Source organism: Engystomops pustulosus, chromosome 3 (genome assembly GCF_040894005.1).
Source record: "Engystomops pustulosus chromosome 3, aEngPut4.maternal, whole genome shotgun sequence".
In the NCBI taxonomy this organism is placed as follows: domain Eukaryota; kingdom Metazoa; phylum Chordata; class Amphibia; order Anura; family Leptodactylidae; genus Engystomops; species Engystomops pustulosus.
In genome coordinates, this window is record NC_092413.1 from 170,900,022 (window position 1) to 170,926,297 (window position 26,276).

General features: G+C 42.6%; 1 long non-coding RNA gene across 1 annotated transcript in view; it reads left to right on the forward strand.

Annotated features, from left to right (window-relative positions):
- Positions 1 to 232: 232 nt before the first annotated feature.
- The window catches only part of LOC140120615 (uncharacterized), a 43,779-nt gene continuing 17,735 nt past the window's right edge, over positions 233 to 26,276 (forward strand). Inside the window, exons 1-2 of the long non-coding RNA XR_011853907.1 lie at positions 233 to 712; positions 9,281 to 9,326. This is a non-coding gene — a long non-coding RNA (uncharacterized lncRNA). The remainder of the gene's footprint in view (positions 713 to 9,280; positions 9,327 to 26,276) is intronic.

Here is a 26,276-nt window from a genome sequence, read left to right on the forward strand (position 1 = left end):
TATTTTTGGCCCAGGTTAAATACTGTAATTGCTCTGATGGAAAATCACTGTGAGATGTGAATGCTTGGAAGACAGTCAGGCATTCATGTGAACTGGGGAGAACGATAATGTTGGCAGCTTCATGATCATTGAGCGTGGAATAGATGACAGAACAAATGCTTTCCCTCTCTCAATTGGCTAAATCTATGAGGAGGTTTGGAGAGCTAATGCATTTACAAGGAGCAAATGCACAGTCACTGCAGCCTCAGATTGTATCTGAATGATCAAACATTGGACTTGTATATAAAAATGGATGATGACATGACTGGCCTCTCCTAGAATAGGAATTCTATTCTTTCACATTTTTCTCTTTCATTTATTGCTTTTCTTGTCATTATTTTTAGTACAGAATTACATGATTGCAACATATTATTTATATTGCAACCACATGAGATAAAATAGTAAGCATACTACAATTACCATAGTAAAAATGTAAATGTAAATTTTCTATGGAAAAACAAATGAACAAAAAAGTGGAATTTAAAGTGGTTTTTCAGCTAAAAATATTAATGATCTATCTACAAGACAACTGTCATCCCGGCTGATGGTGGAGGCAGTGTTCACCCTCAAATTATATAAACTTGGCCACGAACATGCAAAGAATTATAATTGTCCATGCTTTTGTTCTTTGAAATATGGAGTAGCAGCTTTTCCTCCTCTCTCTATTTAGAAGGTATGAACAACTTGGACAAACGAAACTTATACTGAATGGGGGAATTTCTTATTGTCTTTTTTGTCTATATTTGGTATTGTTTTGGTGCAGTTGTGGTACAAATGATGTTTTGTGACGTTCCATTGCGCTAAATGAACATAGTACAGTGCAAAGTCGCTTTAAAATGCGCTAAATTTATTATTTGCATTGAATAGGTTTCACAAAACTGAGCTGAATTCATGATTTGCGATTTGGCGCAAATATTTGTTTAGGTGCAAGTTTTTGCGCAAAATGACTCCAGTCAAAAACCACTACCAAATTTATCAAGATATCAAGGGACATGTGCGCCAAAAAAGAACATTTTGTGACAAGCGCAAAATAAACAATATTATGAGACAAACCAAAAAAAAAAAAAGGTACCAACATACATAGACACACGTGATGATTTCAGACAAAACAAAAATGGAATTGAACATAGACAACCAAGTTAAAGATATATTTCTAATGAAGAATTCTCTCCAATGTTTTTAACTATTTTACATGATAGCTGTAAGTCAAACATGTGTAACTATTTTTTATTTACATTTTTATTTTCATACAAACTATAATATAACAACATCACAATCAAAATTCATTTCCGTGTGAATGTCCCTTCTCCAGGGTTGGGCAATTAAAATTCATGAGTAGAGATGAGCAAAGCAATTTGTACTAGTGTACATATTCGAGTATAAGCCAACCTGAGTATAAGCCGAGGCACTTAATTTTACCACCAAAAACTGGGAAAACTGACTTGAGTATAAGCCAAAGGTTGGAAATGCACTGGTCACAGCCTCCCAGTATATATCCAGCAAGTCTCCTGTAATATATAGCCAACCATTCCCCTTTAGTGTAAAGTCAGCCCCGAGTAGTATATAGCCATCCAGCCCCCTGTAGTATATAGCCAGTCATCCCCCTTTAGTACATAGCCAACCCCCTTTAGTATATAGCAGACCAGCCCCCTTTAGTATATAGCTATCCCTCATAAGTATATAGCCAGGCAGCCCCCTTTAGTATATAGCCAGACCACTTTAGTATATAGCCAGCCTTGTGTAGCATATAGCCAGCCCCGTATAGTATATAGCCAGCCTTATGTAGTATATAGCGAGCCAGTCCCCAGCCAGCCAGCCCCCTTTACTATATAGCCATCCCACATAAGTATATAACCAGGCAGCCCCCTTTAGTATATAGCCAGACCCCTTTAGTATATATCCAGCCCCGTGTAGTATATAGCCAGCCTTGTGTAGTATATAGCTAGCCCATGTAGTATATAGCCAGCCCTGTGTAGTATATAGATAGCAAGTCCTGCAAAATTATCAAAAAAATGAACCTTTAGGTGTCCATGCATCAGAATCTGAAAACTTCTCCCCAGCTATACCATTCCCAGCCCACATTTAACAAACCTGGTGAAACAGGTGAATTTCTATCTCCAGAAATGAATGTCAAATGCTTGCTAAACCATAACAGGAGCCAGAGATGTAACTTGAGGTACAATTTGAGAAGGTACGCACATTAACCCAGGTGCCTTAGGAGACCTATAAGATGTCCCTTTCCCATGCAAGGAGACTTAGTCATACTATAAAACCCATGTGGTTGGAAGTAGCATTGCTCAAATGTTTATCCTTAGAGAAGCAATACTAAAGTTCTGGGAGGCAGTTATGGTTTGTAAAAGGAAGTTAGTTACTGCAAGATAATAATTCACAGAAAGGGACATATACATTTGGCTGTGAGACGACCCCTCAATAACGCTTCGCCTGTTCCCTGAGTCATAATAACCAGCAATGGTTTGTGTATTAGAAGAGGCAAACATGACATTGACACAGCACAGTAGATCAGTATTTTCTAATTGTGTATATAAATGTATTTTCCCTGTTTTATTATGTTACTATATGTTCTGTAAATATGTATGCCTCAATGTGGTTTAATTAGAAATGAATTTCTCCTTGGAGCTCACCTTATCACAGAATTGCTTTGCTGTCATTTGTTATTCATGCATCTTAATTCTTTTCTGAAGAGCTGTCAACAAAAGTGTGTGGCGTGGAATACATAATGAGTCCCCCTGCCTCTTCTCTTTTCACATCTGGAAATTAATAATCTAATGAATAAGATCAGAAGGCCGAAGTTTAAAAATATCGCTGTCAGAATTATCAGAATTTATATAAAACTTTGTCCAGCATCACAAGGTAGATAGCTCCATTAATATTGGCCAAGTGCAACAGAAGGCAAAAATTTGGAATATAACTTATTTAAATATTTTAGGCTAGACCTTCCCCTTGGATGTTATGTCTGCCATTTAATATGTAGATTTTAGATGTAGATTTAAACCTTTGTTATGAAATGGGTAGATCCACAACAAATCAGCATCATCCAGCTCATCACTAGTTGTCTTTCAGCCAAGAAAATTGCCAAACTGCATCATATTATTGTCAAGACAGTTGAAAAGCCAAGAAGTAAACATCCAGGCATAATATTGGAGTCAACAAGTCGGCTCATCACATGGTTTATCAGTTCTATGAACAATAGTAGGGAAAGAGCAGCACTGTGACAACTGATCTTAGTCCAGAGGTTGGGTGCACGCCTCAAACAAACCTGGCTCCAAGGTGCCAAAAATAAGAGTGTCTGTAAACACCAATATTCTGGCAGTTACACTTTTGAAATTCAGGACCGAAGAAAGGAAAAAAAACTCTGCTAGTTTTCCGTTTGAAAGGCCATAATAAATGACCCCCAATGAGTTGCTGTATTGGGCACCAAAGTCCCCGGACCTCAATTCAGTTGAACTCAGCTGGCAAGAGGTGAAGAAAAAAACTGTATTTATTTTAGTATACACCGGCTAAGGGTTAGTGTGTACTGGGATCAGATTTCGATGAAGGCATGGTTGAATCTGGTGGGGAACTTCCCCAGGATTCAAATGGGTTCAAAGCTTTAGTATATAGTGAGATATGTAGCTTTGAGTCCATTTGCTTCTAAATTTTGAAAAGTAACACTTCATAAATCTGTGGGACACATCTGGATTCACTTGATAACTATGAAGTACTGTAAGTTTACTGAAATAAAAAAGTGTAGTGGGTTGGCAAAAAGTAAAAAAAAGCACACATTTGGTGCTAATCAGCAGGTCCAAAAATTGTGAGACATTTTAAAGCCAGCAAATGGACATAATTGCAAAGATACTTCTCAACTTTTCTCAACATCCTATGATACTTCCCCCTCCATATACAGAGCCATGACCCGGAACTAACAGTATCTCATGTCTATGGTTGAGCATAGAGGGGCTCATTTACTAAGGCTCGCAGATCGCACTTTTGTCGGACTATTTGTCTTTTTTGGGATTTGCAGAGTTTTGACAGGTATTTAACATGTGTCTGTGCTGGGATTGGCTTTTTTTATGCAACAAAAATTGGGGGCGTGAGGTCGGACGATCCGACTGATGCGGACTGAGGTGAACTCCGTTGGACCTGAGCGGGGAAGTGATACATGCAGGATATCGGGCGCACAATCTTAGTGAATTAGTTCATTATCATCGGACAAAGCACTTTCATTGAACTCCATCGGACGGGGAAGTAAATGAGTCCAAGAATGTTTACACGAATATCACCATGTCCATTATTATTTACCAGTGAGAACGCATTCCGTTTCTGCAAATAACATATAGCTCATGTTAAAAACTGTTGAAATTCTGACATTTTAAATAAGTAGAATAAGATCCAAAAATTGTAAATTGTTATATTAGTAGAGGTTTAGAATAACATTTTTATTTTAAAAAATGTTTTAAAAAAGCACAAGAAATGATCATGGTTAATAACAACAGACCAACAGAAAAAATAAATGACACAGAAAGGAAGATAGCGGGTGACGTATTCCGGACTATAAAAAATCCTGATCCTTATTTATACCTGGATGTTAACTGACTATATAGTAACTTACTCAATGGAGGAGTGGGAGGCGCGTCGGAGTGTGATGACAGTTGTGAAGGCTGGACACCGAATCACATGACCTGATGAACGAACATGTCAGCTTGTGTATTTTCTTTAGTAAAAAATACATTAATTCATGTCTAAGGTTTAAAATTGTAAAAATTTTGGAAAACAAGTCTTTAAATTGAGGTTCCAATATGCTTTACGGGTAAGTATTTATTTTTTTCAGTTACCGCCACATAATGGACGTCGCGTGTGTTCAATGGTCTGTATTGTCATACATATCATTGAACACCTATGTGATTCTTTGAAATGCCCGCATACTCTAGATTAACTGTGTGTTCTAGCAAGGGTATTAGGATTAGCCTGTTATATGTTTACTGATGCGTTTTTTAAGTTTTTGGGTTGTACAATACACATAAAGGAGGTTTCGTTTAGTGCAATGTATCACGTAAACAATATGGATGCATTATCGAAGACATAAAGGAGACTCCATCGTGTAAGATACTTTGGAGGGTAGTTTCCCTTTTGTGTCGTATATTTCGTCTGTTGTTGTTAGCCATTATCACTTCTTGTGATTTTTTATCTTTTTTTGGAATAAAAATGTAATTTTTAACCTCTACTAATATTGTTTGCATATTGGAGTGCTGGATCCTAAAGTTGGTATGCATATCTTTTATGTCTTTGCTGTTGACTTAGACTTGTTTAACTAGTACATATTTCTGCTATTGACAAAGCTTTAGTCACTGCGGTGTGACTTAGGGAAACAACTTAGTAAGTATTGGCTTTAGCCCAGAGCCCTTGACGAACCTAAAGAATGATTTTCTTGAACGAACAAAGCACAGCACGGCACCCATCAGTTATGCTGAAAGAAACTATAATATTATCCTCCTTTCTCACACCCACAGTTTTTCTCACACTTGCTTCTAGTCATGTGAGACACCTGAATTTCATGTTTATGGACCTTTGCCATGAACTCTGGAGCTCAGCCAGCCAAGTCAAACATGGCAGCCTACATTCCACTACACTCCCAAGGAATGTATACAGCTTCATGCATTTATGGAAATCTTCTGCATTTCTTGCTGTCTTAGGCAGGATAATTGCATATTTATGTATGTCAGGAAAAATGGTGCTAAAGATGTCACAACCTCTGTTTTTTTATCTATGACTGCGAGTTACATGCTTCAGGAATTAGACTATGTAAGTAATATGTTCTATGTCACTTTTATTTGATATCCATCAATTTACTGTTATTACCTTATAAGTGCTGAGATATCCAAGCAATTGAGAAAATAGAAAAAACAGCAGCACAGCAGGTGATAATAATTCTTTATTTATATAGCACACACAGATTACGCAGCGCTAAACAAAGCATGACAAATTGGTCCCTGTCCCCATGGGGCTCACAATCTAAACAACCTAACAGTTTTGGAGTGTGGGGGGAAACCGGACTACCTTGAGAAAACACATGCAAACACGGAGAGAAAATACAAACTCTTGGCAGATTTTGACCTGGGTGGGATTTGAACCAAGAACCCCAGTGCTGCAAGGCAGAAGTGCTACCCACTCAGCCATAGTCTGGGTTCTCTCCCAAGGAGTAATCCAGCAATCTTCTGTAATATAACAGAAAGCATCCAGCACTTCAATAGATGTGGTGAAATAAATTGGCTTTATTCACCAATGCAGCTATGCTTCGGATGACCCACACAGCCTTTATCAAGGCTTTATGAAGGCTGTATGGATCAGTCGAAACGTAGCTGCATGGGTGAATAAAGCCACTTTGTTTTACCATATCTATTGGAGTGCTGCCTGCTTTCTGCTATAATACAAGTAATTTAGAGATATTTTATTTTTCTGCAAAGAAAAATAGAATTAAGCATTTTCAAGTGATTTTCGAGTGAATTTTCTATTTTAGTATATTAATTAATATTAGTACATTTTATGAATCGTTTTAGAAAGTGAACGGAAAAAAACAGCCAATCCTCAATTTTTTTTATATACCTGTTTCTATTATTATATGGATCATTTAGCTTTATGACCAGGGGCCCCACTTCTTTCAATAATCTTATCAGTAAAAAGATTCTTAGTGGGGTGGGCAGTGTTATTGCTAGACACTCCTCCTGGTCCAGTTCAGTGTGAAGCGGGGGGTTTGGCGGACCTGGTTTCTGATCTGACAAACCAGGTCCATGGTCTCTGACAACATCAGAATGAAATTGCTGCAGCGGTGTAGGCTGAGCAAGTAGGTAGGAACAGATGAGAAGTGGGTTTAGTCTAAGGGCCCACTGTCTCTGTCTGTAGTCCATTCCCTGATCCTGCATAACAGTAATTCCCCTGATTGCTCTGCAATGGTGAACCTTTAACTACTTTTAAAGTTGCAGAGATTTAGACATAAATATTTTCAATATACAGACCTCATTTACACACACCTCATATACACACCTCATTTATACACACCTCCTTTATACACACCTCATTTATACATACCTCATTTATACATACCTCACATACACACCTCATTTACACACACATCATTTATACACACCTCACATACACACCTCATATACACACCTCATTTAAACACACATCATATACACACCTCACTGCTGCCACTTTTTTTTTCATTAAACAAACTTTATTTCCATTTTCCATTTACAAAGCATAGACATTTATGCATCATATATCATATGCCATAATGCTTTCCATCATATATCCACATCATTATAAAATGTATACTCCCTCCCTCCCTCATCCGACAGAGCACCCCCTCCCCAAAAAAAAGGCAACTCCTTAACAATATTATTATGTTCTACACTTTAACATTCTACAATTACAGCTTCTAAAACCGATTATGGCCTACCTCCCATTATCTTGCCCCACTTTCTCAATGCATCTTTTCCCATTGCCAAGATTTTTTCACACTTTTTAACCTTGCTCATCAGTCTACCCCATTTCATGGCAATTTCCAATCTCTCCAAAAATAATATTTTTTCTAGTACCGGCCTCTTACGTGCTTCCTCTAACCTAATCAGACCCAAGATGGCCACTTCAATATTCTTATCCAGGACCACCATTTGCCGCCACTTTAAAAATTGTGCATTTTAGCAGCTCTTATTTATATATTTGTAGAATGGGTACTGAGTGGGAGTCAGTCTCCATGATGTCCATGTTCTGTAATTACATGAATCGTTTAATAAATGTGTTTAAGAAGCCGGTGTATATCTATATAGGCAATATGTAATATTGGGCAATTTAGAAAGGGGAACGTTGTATTGTTTCTGTCATGTTTAGCTAGAGGTATGCTTAGTGTTATCAAGGGCTTGTTATTTGTGTTACAGGGAGGCATAGCTAATAAAAGATATTAGCAGCCAAACATGTAATTACCATGTATGAAATAGGATGAATGAGACAGGATGAGCCTATGACCTTCCCGCTTAAGATGAAAAAAACAGCATTTCCCCCTGTTGTTGATAGCTTTTAATTTTCTATGAAGCATGGCTGTCAAGCCTTGTAAGTGTACAGCAACACTAAGAGAACCAACAACAATACAAGGATAGCAAATATAGAATCAGAATATGGAAATGTATTAAAGTATAATAATACTGATATCAATAAAGTATTCAACAGATAAATGATATTTTGTCTAAAACTCATATTCACTTATAAAATGTAAGATAATTGTGTGAAATTGTACTATATTAACCAAGTCTAGTAACACATCTAAACCTAAGCCCTCCCACTATTTGAATGTAGGGTAGGAACATTTTATTTATTTATGTAAATATAAAATTGACCAAAACGCCAAACTCTCAAGGCAACCTTTGGGGCAACAACATTATCAGTTCATGAAGAGGTGTTGAACTGTTGTTCACCATCCCTCCATATTTCTTGAACGCCACCAGATATAACCAGATTAAAGATAATTCTTTAAACCTTGACAAAAAGTGACGAAGCCATGGGAGAAGAACACTGTGGGAGGACAGGACAACTCACCTCCAGGTACAAGAAGTAGCAGTAAAGGTTAGACACTCCTTATATACTGTTCCCACCCACAGATTGTTTCCCATTGTTTGGAAGAGACATAGTAGTGAACACATCAATTCTGATTATTAAAGGGGTTGTCCAAGAGCATAAAAAAACCTATTGGGGGTTGGAGGGGGCTGGTTTAAAAGAAATAAACATTTACTTAACTTTGCGGCATCTCCTAGCGTCCTGCACTGCCATCACTCCAATTTGTACCCCATGTAAACAAATCTGGGCATTGAGGCCGTGCTGCGTTCAGCTTCCACGGCACGCCCACCCGTCCCACATGATACAGCACTGTTTAGGAATGGGCTGGAGGGAGGAGGAGGACAGAAATGCTGAATGGAAGGAAGAATAATTAGTAGGCAGCACCATAAGCGGCTCCAATGATGTAGACAGGAGCCCCTGAGGCTCATTTGCATGAATTTTAAAAGATGTTTTTCTCTCAAACTAAGCTATTAGAACCAAAAAGAAAAATTGATTGTGTTTCACACCAGAATGTTAGTGCTATTGCTTTATAAGAACTGGACCCATGTATTAGCTTCTTTTAGTGTTTAGCTTCTTTTAGTGTTTAGCTTGGTCGCAGCCAATCAATGTTCTCACCGTTGTCTTATCATTCCAGACTTAAAACAGAGCTGACAGTAGTGCCACTAGATCTAAGGGGACTGGTAAGTAAAAGAATTATTTTAAAAGAAAGCTGCATCATAGCAATTTGGTGTATAGGCTATACCAGTAATTTAGTGATGTTTCCTGACATTAACACATCATTAATGACCTCTAAAGGTGTGTGCACCTGACAAACATATCTTACTTTAGTAAATGAATCCTCTTTGGTTACTAATGACTTAGTGACCTGGAAGATTGTTTTTCTAAGAACAAAAACCCAAGACCTCGGAGTAAAATTCCTCATCATCTGAAGGTCTCCTAATGGCACTCTTACTGTACAGCGTAAAATACTTTATTGGATTATTAATTATTCTGAGAATGCCTCTCTAAGAAGGATTTGAAGAAAATCATTTATTTTAGATCACTCAAACACTTTGCTGCTGTTTTAGGTAAGAGCATAATAGATAATGACAACTGTAGGAAGTAAAAACTAGATTGTACTGCCATACTGCACAGTGATGTCGTATAAAGGATTCAACAAGAATACACAATAAAGTGGATAATAAATTATTTTCACAAGCACTAGAGAAACTAGATTTCTTATATTAATCAAAACCAGGTACTTTTTCTCTAATTTGTAGATTTTGTTGATGGTCTTTTCCACATTCACTGCTCTTTACTCACCACCTGACCCGAAATGCAGCGAACACTTTTCTTGTGCATGTGGCTGGTGAGCCAATACCTCAAAGGTCATATGTGAATAATATAAGTATCCAATCCTTCAATTTGTCACAACACCTCTTTATAGACTGTGCCATATAGTACTGATGCATCTATAGTAACTGTGTTGTTTTGCAATAGTTATTGATCTTACATAGCATTTTCCTAAGTGCAGATCATAAGTGCACATCTGAATTGTACCGGAATGTAGCATTATAGAATGTCACCTTGCCCTCTATTATGTTCAATCATTTTATTAAACATTTTCAAACATAGTTTACAAAACAAAGTAACCATCAAAACAAAATAAAAAATAAAAAAGAGGGGAAGTTTACAGGGGGGGGGGGAGCTCACATAGTCCATGAGGTTATGACATGTATTGAAGTGTCTGAGTCTGTCTCCAGTAGTTCTGGAGCAGAAGTGACGCATCACTAATTGTAGGAAAGGCAGAGGATTGTGAAATAAATCAACAGTAAGACATTCCGACTAATACACCTCCTCCCGCTTCCGGTATGATGACAATTTTAGAAACCACTCTCCGACAGGGGAGAGGGGATAGTCTTAGTGTGATAGCTTAAACAATCAGAAACATTCCGAACAATGAGCAAAGGATCGGACTTCACATAACATTCATACACATAGAAGGGTGTGGAAAAGACATTGGAAGACATAGTGGGAAAGAACAAGAGGAAGGTTGGGGAAAGGGTAGGGAAGAGGCCCTAGTGATGGGGAGATCAACTGGATCTGAGGTACTCGTCTAAGAGCAAATCGAGGGACTGGGACTCCTAGCACCCGGAGCCATAGTTAATATATCCTTGAAGAACCTCAACAACCTAGAACCTCAACAGGCTGGTTTTTTGTTTCTTAATGGGCCCAGGAAGGATCGATAGAAGAGCCACCTCCGGAGTCTTTGGGGGCTCTGAGCTAATGAGGTCATTGGTGACTTTGAAGATTTGGTCCCAGAAGTCTGTAATGTCTTGACATGTCCACCATATATGAAACATGTCTCCCCTGGCCAATCCACATCTCCAGCACGTTTCTGGGATCGAGGGATAGATCGAGTGAAGCATGGTGGGAACCCTGTACCATCTTGCGAGAATCTTGTAATTCCTCTCTTGGGAGGAGCATGCTACCGAAAGCTTATGTGTATACAGAAATGACTTATCCCAATGTTCTGGAGAAATGGAGGTTCCCAAGTCTGTCTCCCAATTAGCGATAAAACGTAAAGCTGATGTGTCTGACTCTTTTATCAAGAGGCTATATATTTGGGAGATACAGGGGCAGATTTACTTACCCGGCCCATTCGCGATCCAGCGGCGCGTTCTCTGCGCTGGATTCGGGTCCGGCCGGGATTTATTAAGGCAGTTCCTCTGCCGTCCACCAGGTGGCGCTGCTGCGCTGAAGAGCATCGGAACGCACTGGAATACACCGAGCCGGGCTGAGTGAAGGTAAGTGCAATTTTCGCGACACATTTTTTTTTTTAAATGCGGCGGTTTTTCCGAATCCGGTGGGTTTTCGTTCGGCCAGGCCCCCCGATTTCCGTCGCGTGCATGCCAGCGCCGACGCGCCACAATCCGATCGCGTGCGGCAAAATCCCGGGACAATTCAGGGGAAATCGCCGCAAATCGGAAATATTCGGGTAACACGTCGGGAAAATCGGGCCCTTAGTAAATGACCCCCACAGTGTTCTGGAGGGGATGCTGAGCAGAAGAGATTCTCAAAGGGCCGGATAGGTGAATTATATGCTGCCTTTGGACCTGGTTGTTTAAGGAAGAGGCTTCTAGCCAAGAGAGTTTGGCAGAGGCGGAAAGAGCTGATATTTCCTGCATATGTAGAATCGGGGCCTTACCCACTATGTCACGCATGTGTAAGTCCTCGTGTACTGAGTGACCCAAAAAGTTAGTCCTGAGGAACGCCGGGGGGAAGTCAGGATTTCTAAAGAGTGGGGTAAGTGGGCTGAATGGTCTGGATAAAATGGAACACTGAATGAGAGATCTCCACAGTTTCAAGGTCGAGGCCAAGAACAGAGTCTGCGGTTCGGTTTCCACTCTATGTGTAAGATACCCACGGAAGTAAATGAATAGGTATTGTGGAGCTGTATTGTTCCGGACGAACCCACTGCTTTGATGACAAATGGTAATGCCAGCCCAGAAGGCGGACTAAAACGGCGGCTTGGTGGTATAGCTTAAAGTCGGGGAGTCCCGCGCACCGTGCCCCATATGAAACGCAATATCATCGTCCTGATAGTTTTAAAGAAAGCGGGTGGGGGAATGAGTGGAATTCCCTGAAACATGTAAAGAAAACAGGGCAGTACGTCCATCTTTATGACATTTATCCGGCCGAACCAGGAGAGTCCCTTTTTGTTATAGGAGGCTAGGTCTTTATTGGTGTGCTCCAGTAAAACCACATAGTTGAGATTGTACAGGGAAGTTAAGTTGGAGGGTATCTGGATTCCTAGATATTTGATCGATGTGGCCCGCCATCGAAAAGGGAAGTGTTCTTTAATGGATTGAACTTCCTCTGTGGGGAGAGAGACGTTTAATGCCTCAGATTTGTTGTAATTAATTTTGAAATTACTTAGGTGACTGTAAGATTCAAACTCTTTGAGCAGTGCGTGAAGGAAAATGGAAAAGGTGGACCTTTCACACAAACAGAAATGGAAAGGAGTAACCGAAGGGGGAAAAAAAAAACAAACTAGTTAAAGAAACAAAGACAATACAGGGGGTAAGCCCCAGTAATTTGGGAAATATATAAATATGTATACAGACTGTATATAGCTGTATACATGTTCCCACGTGGAGGGTAGTCTAACCAGAGAAGGTGTCCCTGCTCTGGACCCCCGCAGCAATGTAGTTATAGCTGAACAACAATAGTATGCTAAACCCAGCACCCAAATGTACATCATTAACAATGAAATAGAATTTTAAATAACGATCAATAATGTATAGCACCCCTGAAAAAGGATACTCAATCTTCTGGTGTAGTGAAACAGGGTTGACCTATCCCTGTTCTCCTTCCTGAGGGCCTGCCTGGCGTCGCCGTCTTCTACGTGGCTCTCCTGGGCCGTTTCCCCTTTCTCCTCCTGGCCGCCGTGGAGGATGGGGTAGGTGTAACGGGTCCGTGGGGACCGGCAAAGCCAGCCAGTCCGGGAGAGCTGGCTGAGGAATATCCAAGGCGGCAGCTACTTGTGGCACCTCGGAGGGGTGTCTGATGAGGTAGATGTTTCCTGCATGGCAGATCTGAAGACGAAAGGGGAATCCCCAAGAGTATTGTATTCCTTTTTGGTGTAACTGATCCAGGAATGGACGAAGGGCTTTTCGTTTAAGGAGGGTTAATCTCGATAAATCTGGGAGTAGTTGAAGGACTGATCCCTGATAGATAACTTGTTCCAGAGCCCTGGCCCTGGACATAATAGCCTCCTAGAATTGGTAGCGGTGCACCCTACAGATGACGTTCAGGGGGTGACCTTTGGCATCCGGTCTGGCCTGTAGGGCTCTATGGGCTCTGTCCAGTTCCACCGGAGTATCTGCCGGTACTTCCAGCACAGAATTGAAGATAGTTTAGAGCATGGCATGAAGGTGAGCTGATTCGACTGATTCAGGTAGAGCACGTATCCTGATATTGTTTCTCCTTCCCCTATTTTCTGCATCGTCCAGCTGGTCTGTTAAGTAGTGAATCTGGAAAGCATGGGTGGAGAGCGTGGCAGAGTGTGTATCCAGTTGAGCTTGCACCGCATTCTGAGCAGCGTCTGCCATCTCAGCCCTGGCCTGTAATTGTTGTACTTCTTCTCTCAGCACTGTTAACTCTGCACTGTAAGATTGCTCTAAACGTGATACATAGCATTCCATGTCTTCCCTGGTGGGGATAGATCTCAAGTGTGTCTTTAGGTTTCGCAGTTCAGCCAGACCTTCTAAGATTTGAGCAAGCACAGAATTCTGCTGGGAATCTGATATCAGTGACATAGGGGCCTGGTGAGAAGAGACACTTTCTTGACTAGGCACATAGGGCTGAGGAGATGTAGCTACTTCTGGAGATTGAGTTGCCTGAAACCACCCTGGAGAGAGCAGCTAAATATCCCATGCGTGAGTAGCCGAAGGAGATAGAGGTTGCTGCGGTACATGTTGCGGCCTCTGTTGCCACGATGCGTACTGTGCCTGGGGAGGCCGGGGAGAGCCCCCTTGTGTCAGTTTAACAGGATCAGGATGGCTGTGGCTGTTCTCTGATTGTATGGCAGGAATAAGAGGGTTAGGGGCGCCTTGGCCCGATTCCCCATGTGGGGTACTGGATCTGTCCCCTGTGAAGGGAACTGAGACCCCCTGGGACTCCGGAGGGGTCTGTGTAGCAGGGGACGCCAATAGGGGGGGGGGGAGAGGAAGAACCCCATCCAGCTAGGGGGTAATGGAGGAGCTTTCCACGTTGAGATGCTCTGTGTTAGGGCATTGTTGAGCGGGGTCTTGTTGGTAGCAGGCCTCGTGTGCCGGGGCTGACGGCGGCTGCTCTGTTGCAGGATGTGTCGAGGTTCCCGTTGTGGCCGCCGCACATGGCCGCTGGGTATACTCCCGGGTAACAGCCCACTCCGCCTGCAGAGGGACCTTCCCGGGGTTTTCAAGGCTTGCCACGTGCGGCGTGTTCCCCTCCGATCCCGTGCGCACGTGTGCCGTGGCCATGATGGCTGGGGAGACCGGTGGCACCGCGAGTTGCAGTGTCTTGCAGGGGCTGAGTCGCGGAGTGGAGGGCTTCTGTGTGAAGCTGTCTGTCCCAACAGGTATGACCCCCCCCCGGTGTCACCGGCATCGTCTGAGGAGCCTGAACTTCCCAGGGGCTGAGGGCTCTGTGAAGACGGGCTGGGAAGCGCCATTTTCCCCGATTCCCGCGTTGCAGCCGGCTGAGCCACTAGGTAACAGCTGATTCCTCTGGAGGAAACTCAGAGCAGGGGGGCAGACAGAGTCTTGACCACTCTCTTTTTTCTTGGACCCATGTGTGGGTGCCGCTATAGGTGCTGGGTGAGCTGTTAAAGCGTCAGGGGCCCTTGCCCAACCTTGCACTCTATTATAATCATCATCTTCAAAGTCACCATTATCAGCATCATCCTCTGCCATCACTCTCCACCAGCCCTTGCAAGCCCTTGCAATAATGCCTTTTTCTACACCTTCCTTGTTTATTGGTATGTGTGAATCTATCTAATGTATGTGTCAATATAAATCTAATGGTATGTGTAATCTAAATCTTATCTCCTGCTAATTTCTGAAGACTCTCTGTTTCATTCTTTGCCACCCTGTCCTTTTTCACACCTGGTAGAAGTTAATAATTTGTCTTTAGTGTATAAATGTAAGACTAGTGGTCCTAATAATTCTTGGAGTGCATTCTACTAAGTGTAGATCGTAAGTGCATTTCTGAATTATACCAGAATGAAACCAGAAGTGAACAAAACAACACTATATGTAAGTAATAATCCATTACCCTTTCAAAAGGCCCTATTATTCCTTTTCCGCCATTACCCCAATATACCACCACCTGCTCTATCACCATCTCTTCTTCTATTCACTTCATGACCTCTGCCGTATTACAATACCACCACAATCTATCAGACTGCTGCCCTCCTTCAAATGTATTCACCCTCCATTCACCTCTATTAAAGGCAGGTTTATAATTGCCAATTATCCTGATTCTCTTGTTTCTTAGTAATCATAATTCAGTGTTAAAAATCACCCCACTCATACAGACTATGCTAGCATGCACTCCTATTCCTATAAACTAATGCTCCTTCCAATATACTTTTAACCATTGTAACTTCACTTTTATAAACTTGTCAATACTCTATACTAAAACCTACTAAAACTAATACCTTATGGACATGTGGATTAAGGCCCCAAATCAACCTGGATGAGGGCTGTATGTGGGAAAAAATACTTACACATCACATCTTAAGATACTAAGCCAGTTCCTTCTCACGGGATGCAACAAATAAGGCAGAGTTAATGCCCTTGCCTCACTAAACATGTGCCACATGTAAAGAACTTTACTAAAAGGAATTGGACCAATTGTCAGGCAGGGTTTGTTACTGGAAAGAGATACAAAAACCGCCCTAGGGCGGCACAAAGGAGCCCATATCCTGACAATAAGGAGTGGCGATTAAAACTTAACTTTTATTTATGAGCTAAAGTATATAATATAGGGTATGAATAGATACTTGGTGCTCAAAACAGAATTCGTGATTTAAAAGCACAAGTGTCCTAAATGAGGTGGCCTTAGGGTATAGGATCGTAGATCTGTGTATATAGTAACATCGGAGTGGGCTGGACTCGGGTAGTGATAGCTAGTATGGCAGATATACAAACCTGAACGCTATGGGTTATTATCATTTAAACCCAAGCGTTGATTCCTGTGGTATGGGATCAGTGAGATCCCAGACTTATACAGGAATCTATTGCGGTATCCACAGCCCACAAGACCCTAAGTCTATCCAGCCTACAAAACCAAGGTACCACCCCTAGATAGGACCACTGCAATTTAAAATAAGAAAAGAAATTAGCCCCCCGACATGTTTCGCCAGTGACCTGGCTTCATCAGGGGTCGGGCTAATACTAATCGGCGGCGCTGTCTCGCCGGGTATATAAAGATCTTAGCCCCTCCCCTCTGAGGGTATTTGACCTATGGGTGAGGCGGTTGCTCGCCGCCACCTACTTTTCTAAAGTGATTGAAGTGTAACAGAGGTGGGTGGAGCCGAAATCCGTGCCAATGGAGCGGGGCCAGGGGTGGTGCTACCTCAGACAGCTGGCGATGACACTCACCAATCCCTGCGAGCGAGTGTGCGCATGACAGGTTCGGCAGTGTTGATTCAGCGGTGAAGACGACTGCGCATGCCCAGGTACTTTGCCTCCGGAGTACGGCCGGCGGAGAGATGCTGTCAGCAATAGAGCTGACTGCGCACGCTCAGGCACTCTGTCCACAAACGCCACGGTGGAGATCAGGCAAAATGCACCCATCCGCTAGGTTAGGTAGGTATACTTCTGAGCATTTCCCATATAATATCCTAGGTCAGTAAAATGGTGCATAGAGGGGGAGGGGTATATGGGTATAGAATTCTTGGTTGGCACACCAAGTAATGAATATCCATCCTTTAAGAAGTGATGAGGTATACAATACCACTTCTAATAAAGACAAAAAAAAAAAAAAAAAAAAAAAACTTTAAAAAAAAAAAAAAAAAAAAAAAATTCTTTTTCTTTTTTTTTTTTTTTTTTTTTTCTTTCTTTCTCTTTCCTTCTCTTTTTTTCCTTTGAAAAAAATGAAGAAGATAAAGATGCACGTAAGTGGCCCCTTAGAGAAATGCTGCGAAGGTAAAGCCTTCATTCAGGCCCGATGGGCTCAGGGATTTAAGTCGGTGGATCCATCTGGCTTCCAACTGTAGAAGCTTATGGTCGATGTTTCCCTGTCGGGGTCCCGATCGGACCTGATCTATGGCCCAGAAACGCAGGACATTGGCATCTCCTTCATGATGCAGTCTCACATGTCTGGAGATCGGGGTATCCTTCCCTGTCGTGATGGAGCTGATGTGACTAGATATTCTCCTGCGGAGCTGTTGGATCGTCTTGCCCACATACCATCGTGGGCAGGTACATTGTGCCACGTATATCACAGCTGTGCTTTTACAATTTAGATGGTATTTAATCGTGTAGGTAGAACCATCTACTGGGTTAGTGTATGTTTTCGTTTTTAGCATCAACGGGCAAAACGAGCAGGACCCGCAGGGATATGAACCTTGTAAAGTGCTCCTTGGTCTCTGGGCCGATTCAGATGATTCACTAAAGTGACTGTGTACTAAAAGATTGCGTAGATTTAGGCCTCTCCGATAGGTGATAGTGGGTTTTGCTGTTAGTTTTTCTGCTAGGTCGGGGTCAGCCGTGAGTATTGGCCAATAGCGAGACATGATGTTCCTAATGGTCTCAGCGTATGCATCATATGTACCGATGCATCTGACAATTTGTTCAGTTGGTTGTTGATCTTTTTTGGCAAACAGTGTGTTTCTGTCAGTGTTCTTGGCTCTCGCATAAGCTTTATACAAGCATTTCTTCGGGTAACCCCGACTCCTAAACCTACGGTAGAGGTTGTCGCATTCCTTTTTAAACAGGGCATCGTCAGAACAGTTTCTTCGTGCCCTCAGGTATTGTCCTATCGGTATACCTGACTTGAGTGGTTGCAGGTGCCAACTCTGCCACTGTAAAAAGCTGTTGGTGGAAGTCGGTTTCCGATAGATATCCGTTTTGAGGCATCTTAGTGAATCCATACTGATTGTTAGATCTAGGAAGCAGATCTCGTTCTCATTGATCTCTGATGTAAATTTCATCCCGATCTGATTACAGTTCAGTTGGTTGACGAATTCCTTAAATAGATCCTTACCTCCCTCCCACAGGATAAGGATATCGTCAATAAATCTGCCCCAGTATGATATATACTGGGTGTACTTGGTGTATTCCTCGGAGAACACTATGGTGTCCTCCCACCATCCAAGAAAGAGGTTGGCGTATGAGGGCGCACAAGTCGCCCCCATCGCGGTCCCCCTGACTTGGTGGTAGAAGGACCCATTAAAGAGGAAGTAATTGTGAGTAAGAATGAAGTACAACAGTTGGAGTATGAACTGATTGTGTTCTCTGAACTGTATCGCCTTAGTGGTCAGAAAATGTTCGACTGCCTTCAGGCCCAGCTTGTGCTCGATATTGCTATACAAAGACTCCACATCTAGACTAGCAATCATGGTGGTATGGGTCAATGGTAATTCCTGAATTTTCTCAATGATATCCTTCGTATCACGTAGATACGAGGGAAGGGCTACAACAAATGGCTGCAGCATCTTATCAATGTAGACGCTGCAGGATTGTGTGAGACAATCGCAACCAGAGACAATCGGTCTCCCTGGAACAGGGGATCGACATTTATGCACTTTTGGTAGAGCATAAAATGTGGCTATGGTAGGATGTTTGTTGTAAAGAATTTTATATTCATCGTCACTAATCAGGTTCGCATCTTTGGCTTCAGAGAGAAGTAGATTCAATTCACTGATATATTTTGATGTGGGGTCATTATGGAGGACTTTATAGGTGTGTCTATCCGATAACAATCGCATGACCATGTTTATATAGTCCTTGGTGTCCATGACGACTGTGTTGCCCCCCTTGTCAGACGGCTTCACTGTCAAATCATGGTCATTTCGAAGTTCCTCCAGTGCCCTCACCTCATCAGTGTTCAAATTCTTGAAAATGTGTTTCCTGTCCATTTTCAATCCTTCAATGTCTCTAGAAACCAGTTGTACAAAGGTTTCTATATTTTTATACTTAGAGAAAGGGGGGGTATGTTTAGACTTAGGTCGCATATCTGTAAGTGGTGCTCTTATGTTGAGTGAGCCTACAGTGTTTTCCTCTTCCAGGGTGAGAAGTGCTTCCAGGGCTTGTGTTTCCCTCTGTCTAAGTCTTTTTTTGTCCGTGTCTGCCTCTTTGTGCCACTTGTGTAATGCCAACTTTCGTGCAAATAAATTAATGTCCTTGATCCACAAGAACTTATCGCTGGGGGGTGTGGGTGTGAAAGTGAGACCCTTCTGTAATAGTGCCAAGGTGTGTGGAGAAAGTGTTTTGGATGACAGGTTAATAACTAGATTTTGTGTGGAATCATGTATTGGTGGGGGGATTATTTCATGTTGTGCCCCCACTTCTCGCGATCTCTCTGTGGTGCACACAGGGCTTGTGTGCCTAAAAAAGGTGACGGTAGGGATGTGGTTGTAAGGTGTGGGATAATCGAGGTTTGAGTGTTGAAGGTAGGTAATTGCATCGTGGTCATGGTGGAACGTGGTGTTTCTTGTGTAGATCTTAGTTCTGTGCTCTGCAGTGGTGTCATTATCGGGTTGAGGGGACACAGTGAGTTGTTTACAGATGAGAATGAAGATGAGGTAAATGGTTGTGGTCCTGTGGAGGAAGAATTGTGGGCTACTGTACATACTGGTCCTGAGGAGCGGCTGTCTAAGTAACTAGTGTTATTCGTTGTTCTCTTATGATGCGGTGACTTACGGCTCTTGAGATTTTTACGTTTTGTACCCCCCTGTGGATTGGGATGGTTAGACCTAGAGTCTTCTGTACTGGAGAGATCAGATTCCGAGATGTCTGTATACACTGGTTTTGTAGAGTATCTTTTGTTACGTTTTTGATTACTTTTCTGAGGGTAGACCTGCCCTGATTCAAAGTCCTTTCTGTCACGCAGGTATTTTTGATGTTTTTTATCCTTTATGTCCCTTGTGAGTGTATCTATGTATTTTTGGAGTTTATTTTCAAGCGATGAAAATTCAGGGTGTTGGCTGAATTTCTGTATATCCTGAATGTCCCTTTGTAATTTCTCTTGTATTCTACAGAGGTTCTGTTTCTCATATATGCTCAGGTATTCAATCATGCGTAGGGAATTGGATGTCAGGATGGTTTGCCAGCCCTTAAGAAATTCCGGGTCTTCCTGATGTGAGTTAGGGGTGATCTGTATCCTGAGTCCCCTGTACACTAATTTCTGACTTAGGTAAGTTTCGAAGCTGACCACTTCCCAACTTGCTCTGATATATTGTTTGTATGTTTTATTGAGGTCATTGAAGGCTAGGTGAATATCACTCTGATTCAATGGCAGGTCCTGGGTGGAAAAGACCTGTGCAGCCTGCTGTGTAATAGTCTCTAGACTGATAGCCTGTGATAGAAAACCTGCCATAGCCAAAGTGTGTGAAGGTAACACGAGACACACTATTTATCCTGCGTGTGGTGCAGCTGTGTAGGGGCTTAGTAACGTGCACTCAAGAGTCCCGTCTTGGCAAAGACTGGGAAGGTGGGAGTAAATTCCCCCGTGGTCCTGTAGTGGAGAGTTAAAGCTCCAAAATAATCAAATTTTACTAAAAGGAATTGGACCAATTGTCAGGCAGGGTTTGTTACTGGAAAGAGATACAAAAACCGCCCTAGGGCGGCACAAAGGAGCCCATATCCTGACAATAAGGAGTGGCGATTAAAACTTAACTTTTATTTATGAGCTAAAGTATATAATATAGGGTATGAATAGATACTTGGTGCTCAAAACAGAATTCGTGATTTAAAAGCACAAGTGTCCTAAATGAGGTGGCCTTAGGGTATAGGATCGTAGATCTGTGTATATAGTAACATCGGAGTGGGCTGGACTCGGGTAGTGATAGCTAGTATGGCAGATATACAAACCTGAACGCTATGGGTTATTATCATTTAAACCCAAGCGTTGATTCCGGTGGTATGGGATCAGTGAGATCCCAGACTTATACAGGAATCTATTGCGGTATCCACAGCCCACAAGACCCTAAGTCTATCCAGCCTACAAAACCAAGGTACCACCCCTAGATAGGACCACTGCAATTTAAAATAAGAAAAGAAATTAGCCCCCCGACATGTTTCGCCAGTGACCTGGCTTCATCAGGGGTCGGGCTAATACTAATCGGCGGCGCTGTCTCGCCGGGTATATAAAGATCTTAGCCCCTCCCCTCTGAGGGTATTTGACCTATGGGTGAGGCGGTTGCTCGCCGCCACCTACTTTTCTAAAGTGATTGAAGTGTAACAGAGGTGGGTGGAGCCGAAATCCGTGCCAATGGAGCGGGGCCAGGGGTGGTGCTACCTCAGACAGCTGGCGATGACACTCACCAATCCCTGCGAGCGAGTGTGCGCATGACAGGTTCGGCAGTGTTGATTCAGCGGTGAAGACGACTGCGCATGCCCAGGTACTTTGCCTCCGGAGTACGGCCGGCGGAGAGATGCTGTCAGCAATAGAGCTGACTGCGCACGCTCAGGCACTCTGTCCACAAACGCCACGGTGGAGATCAGGCAAAATGCACCCATCCGCTAGGTTAGGTAGGTATACTTCTGAGCATTTCCCATATAATATCCTAGGTCAGTAAAATGGTGCATAGAGGGGGAGGGGTATATGGGTATAGAATTCTTGGTTGGCACACCAAGTAATGAATATCCATCCTTTAAGAAGTGATGAGGTATACAATACCACTTCTAATAAAGACAAAAAAAAAAAAAAAAAAAAAAAAAACTTTAAAAAAAAAAAAAAAAAAAAAAAACTTTAAAAAAAAAAAAAAAAAAAAAATTCTTTTTCTTTTTTTTTTTTTTTTTTTTTTTTTTCTTTCTTTCTCTTTCCTTCTCTTTTTTTCCTTTGAAAAAAATGAAGAAGATAAAGATGCACGTAAGTGGCCCCTTAGAGAAATGCTGCGAAGGTAAAGCCTTCATTCAGGCCCGATGGGCTCAGGGATTTAAGTCGGTGGATCCATCTGGCTTCCAACTGTAGAAGCTTATGGTCGATGTTTCCCTGTCGGGGTCCCGATCGGACCTGATCTATGGCCCAGAAACGCAGGACATTGGCATCTCCTTCATGATGCAGTCTCACATGTCTGGAGATCGGGGTATCCTTCCCTGTCGTGATGGAGCTGATGTGACTAGATATTCTCCTGCGGAGCTGTTGGATCGTCTTGCCCACATACCATCGTGGGCAGGTACATTGTGCCACGTATATCACAGCTGTGCTTTTACAATTTAGATGGTATTTAATCGTGTAGGTAGAACCATCTACTGGGTTAGTGTATGTTTTCGTTTTTAGCATCAACGGGCAAAACGAGCAGGACCCGCAGGGATATGAACCTTGTAAAGTGCTCCTTGGTCTCTGGGCCGATTCAGATGATTCACTAAAGTGACTGTGTACTAAAAGATTGCGTAGATTTAGGCCTCTCCGATAGGTGATAGTGGGTTTTGCTGTTAGTTTTTCTGCTAGGTCGGGGTCAGCCGTGAGTATGTCTCGCTATTGGCCAATACTCACGGCTGACCCCGACCTAGCAGAAAAACTAACAGCAAAACCCACTATCACCTATCGGAGAGGCCTAAATCTACGCAATCTTTTAGTACACAGTCACTTTAGTGAATCATCTGAATCGGCCCAGAGACCAAGGAGCACTTTACAAGGTTCATATCCCTGCGGGTCCTGCTCGTTTTGCCCGTTGATGCTAAAAACGAAAACATACACTAACCCAGTAGATGGTTCTACCTACACGATTAAATACCATCTAAATTGTAAAAGCACAGCTGTGATATACGTGGCACAATGTACCTGCCCACGATGGTATGTGGGCAAGACGATCCAACAGCTCCGCAGGAGAATATCTAGTCACATCAGCTCCATCACGACAGGGAAGGATACCCCGATCTCCAGACATGTGAGACTGCATCATGAAGGAGATGCCAATGTCCTGCGTTTCTGGGCCATAGATCAGGTCCGATCGGGACCCCGACAGGGAAACATCGACCATAAGCTTCTACAGTTGGAAGCCAGATGGATCCACCGACTTAAATCCCTGAGCCCATCGGGCCTGAATGAAGGCTTTACCTTCGCAGCATTTCTCTAAGGGGCCACTTACGTGCATCTTTATCTTCTTCATTTTTTTCAAAGGAAAAAAAGAGAAGGAAAGAGAAAGAAAGAAAAAAAAAAAAAAAAAAAAAAGAAAAAGAAAATTTTTTTTTTTTTTTTTTAAAGTTTTTTTTTTTTTTTTTTTTTTTTTTGTCTTTATTAGAAGTGGTATTGTATACCTCATCACTTCTTAAAGGATGGATATTCATTACTTGGTGTGCCAACCAAGAATTCTATACCCATATACCCCTCCCCCTCTATGCACCATTTTACTGACCTAGGATATTATATGGGAAATGCTCAGAAGTATACCTACCTAACCTAGCGGATGGGTGCATTTTGCCTGATCTCCACCGTGGCGTTTGTGGACAGAGTGCCTGAGCGTGCGCAGTCAGCTCTATTGCTGACAGCATCTCTCCGCCGGCCGTACTCCGGAGGCAAAGTACCTGGGCATGCGCAGTCGTCTTCACCGCTGAATCAACACTGCCGAACCTGTCATGCGCACACTCGCTCGCAGGGATTGGTGAGTGTCATCGCCAGCTGTCTGAGGTAGCACCACCCCTGGCCCCGCTCCATTGGCACGGATTTCGGCTCCACCCACCTCTGTTACACTTCAATCACTTTAGAAAAGTAGGTGGCGGCGAGCAACCGCCTCACCCATAGGTCAAATACCCTCAGAGGGGAGGGGCTAAGATCTTTATATACCCGGCGAGACAGCGCCGCCGATTAGTATTAGCCCGACCCCTGATGAAGCCAGGTCACTGGCGAAACATGTCGGGGGGCTAATTTCTTTTCTTATTTTAAATTGCAGTGGTCCTATCTAGGGGTGGTACCTTGGTTTTGTAGGCTGGATAGACTTAGGGTCTTGTGGGCTGTGGATACCGCAATAGATTCCTGTATAAGTCTGGGATCTCACTGATCCCATACCACAGGAATCAACGCTTGGGTTTAAATGATAATAACCCATAGCGTTCAGGTTTGTATATCTGCCATACTAGCTATCACTACCCGAGTCCAGCCCACTCCGATGTTACTATATACACAGATCTACGATCCTATACCCTAAGGCCACCTCATTTAGGACACTTGTGCTTTTAAATCACGAATTCTGTTTTGAGCACCAAGTATCTATTCATACCCTATATTATATACTTTAGCTCATAAATAAAAGTTAAGTTTTAATCGCCACTCCTTATTGTCAGGATATGGGCTCCTTTGTGCCGCCCTAGGGCGGTTTTTGTATCTCTTTCCAGTAACAAACCCTGCCTGACAATTGGTCCAATTCCTTTTAGTAAAATTTGATTATTTTGGAGCTTTAACTCTCCACTACAGGACCACGGGGGAATTTACTCCCACCTTCCCAGTCTTTGCCAAGACGGGACTCTTGAGTGCACGTTACTAAGCCCCTACACAGCTGCACCACACGCAGGATAAATAGTGTGTCTCGTGTTACCTTCACACACTTTGGCTATGGCAGGTTTTCTATCACAGGCTATCAGTCTAGAGACTATTACACAGCAGGCTGCACAGGTCTTTTCCACCCAGGACCTGCCATTGAATCAGAGTGATATTCACCTAGCCTTCAATGACCTCAATAAAACATACAAACAATATATCAGAGCAAGTTGGGAAGTGGTCAGCTTCGAAACTTACCTAAGTCAGAAATTAGTGTACAGGGGACTCAGGATACAGATCACCCCTAACTCACATCAGGAAGACCCGGAATTTCTTAAGGGCTGGCAAACCATCCTGACATCCAATTCCCTACGCATGATTGAATACCTGAGCATATATGAGAAACAGAACCTCTGTAGAATACAAGAGAAATTACAAAGGGACATTCAGGATATACAGAAATTCAGCCAACACCCTGAATTTTCATCGCTTGAAAATAAACTCCAAAAATACATAGATACACTCACAAGGGACATAAAGGATAAAAAACATCAAAAATACCTGCGTGACAGAAAGGACTTTGAATCAGGGCAGGTCTACCCTCAGAAAAGTAATCAAAAACGTAACAAAAGATACTCTACAAAACCAGTGTATACAGACATCTCGGAATCTGATCTCTCCAGTACAGAAGACTCTAGGTCTAACCATCCCAATCCACAGGGGGGTACAAAACGTAAAAATCTCAAGAGCCGTAAGTCACCGCATCATAAGAGAACAACGAATAACACTAGTTACTTAGACAGCCGCTCCTCAGGACCAGTATGTACAGTAGCCCACAATTCTTCCTCCACAGGACCACAACCATTTACCTCATCTTCATTCTCATCTGTAAACAACTCACTGTGTCCCCTCAACCCGATAATGACACCACTGCAGAGCACAGAACTAAGATCTACACAAGAAACACCACGTTCCACCATGACCACGATGCAATTACCTACCTTCAACACTCAAACCTCGATTATCCCACACCTTACAACCACATCCCTACCGTCACCTTTTTTAGGCACACAAGCCCTGTGTGCACCACAGAGAGATCGCGAGAAGTGGGGGCACAACATGAAATAATCCCCCCACCAATACATGATTCCACACAAAATCTAGTTATCAACCTGTCATCCAAAACACTTTCTCCACACACCTTGGCACTATTACAGAAGGGTCTCACTTTCACACCCACACCCCCCAGCGATAAGTTCTTGTGGATCAAGGACATTAATTTATTTGCACGAAAGTTGGCATTACACAAGTGGCACAAAGAGGCAGACACGGACAAAAAAAGACTTAGACAGAGGGAAACACAAGCCCTGGAAGCACTTCTCACCCTGGAAGAGGAAAACACTGTAGGCTCACTCAACATAAGAGCACCACTTACAGATATGCGACCTAAGTCTAAACAT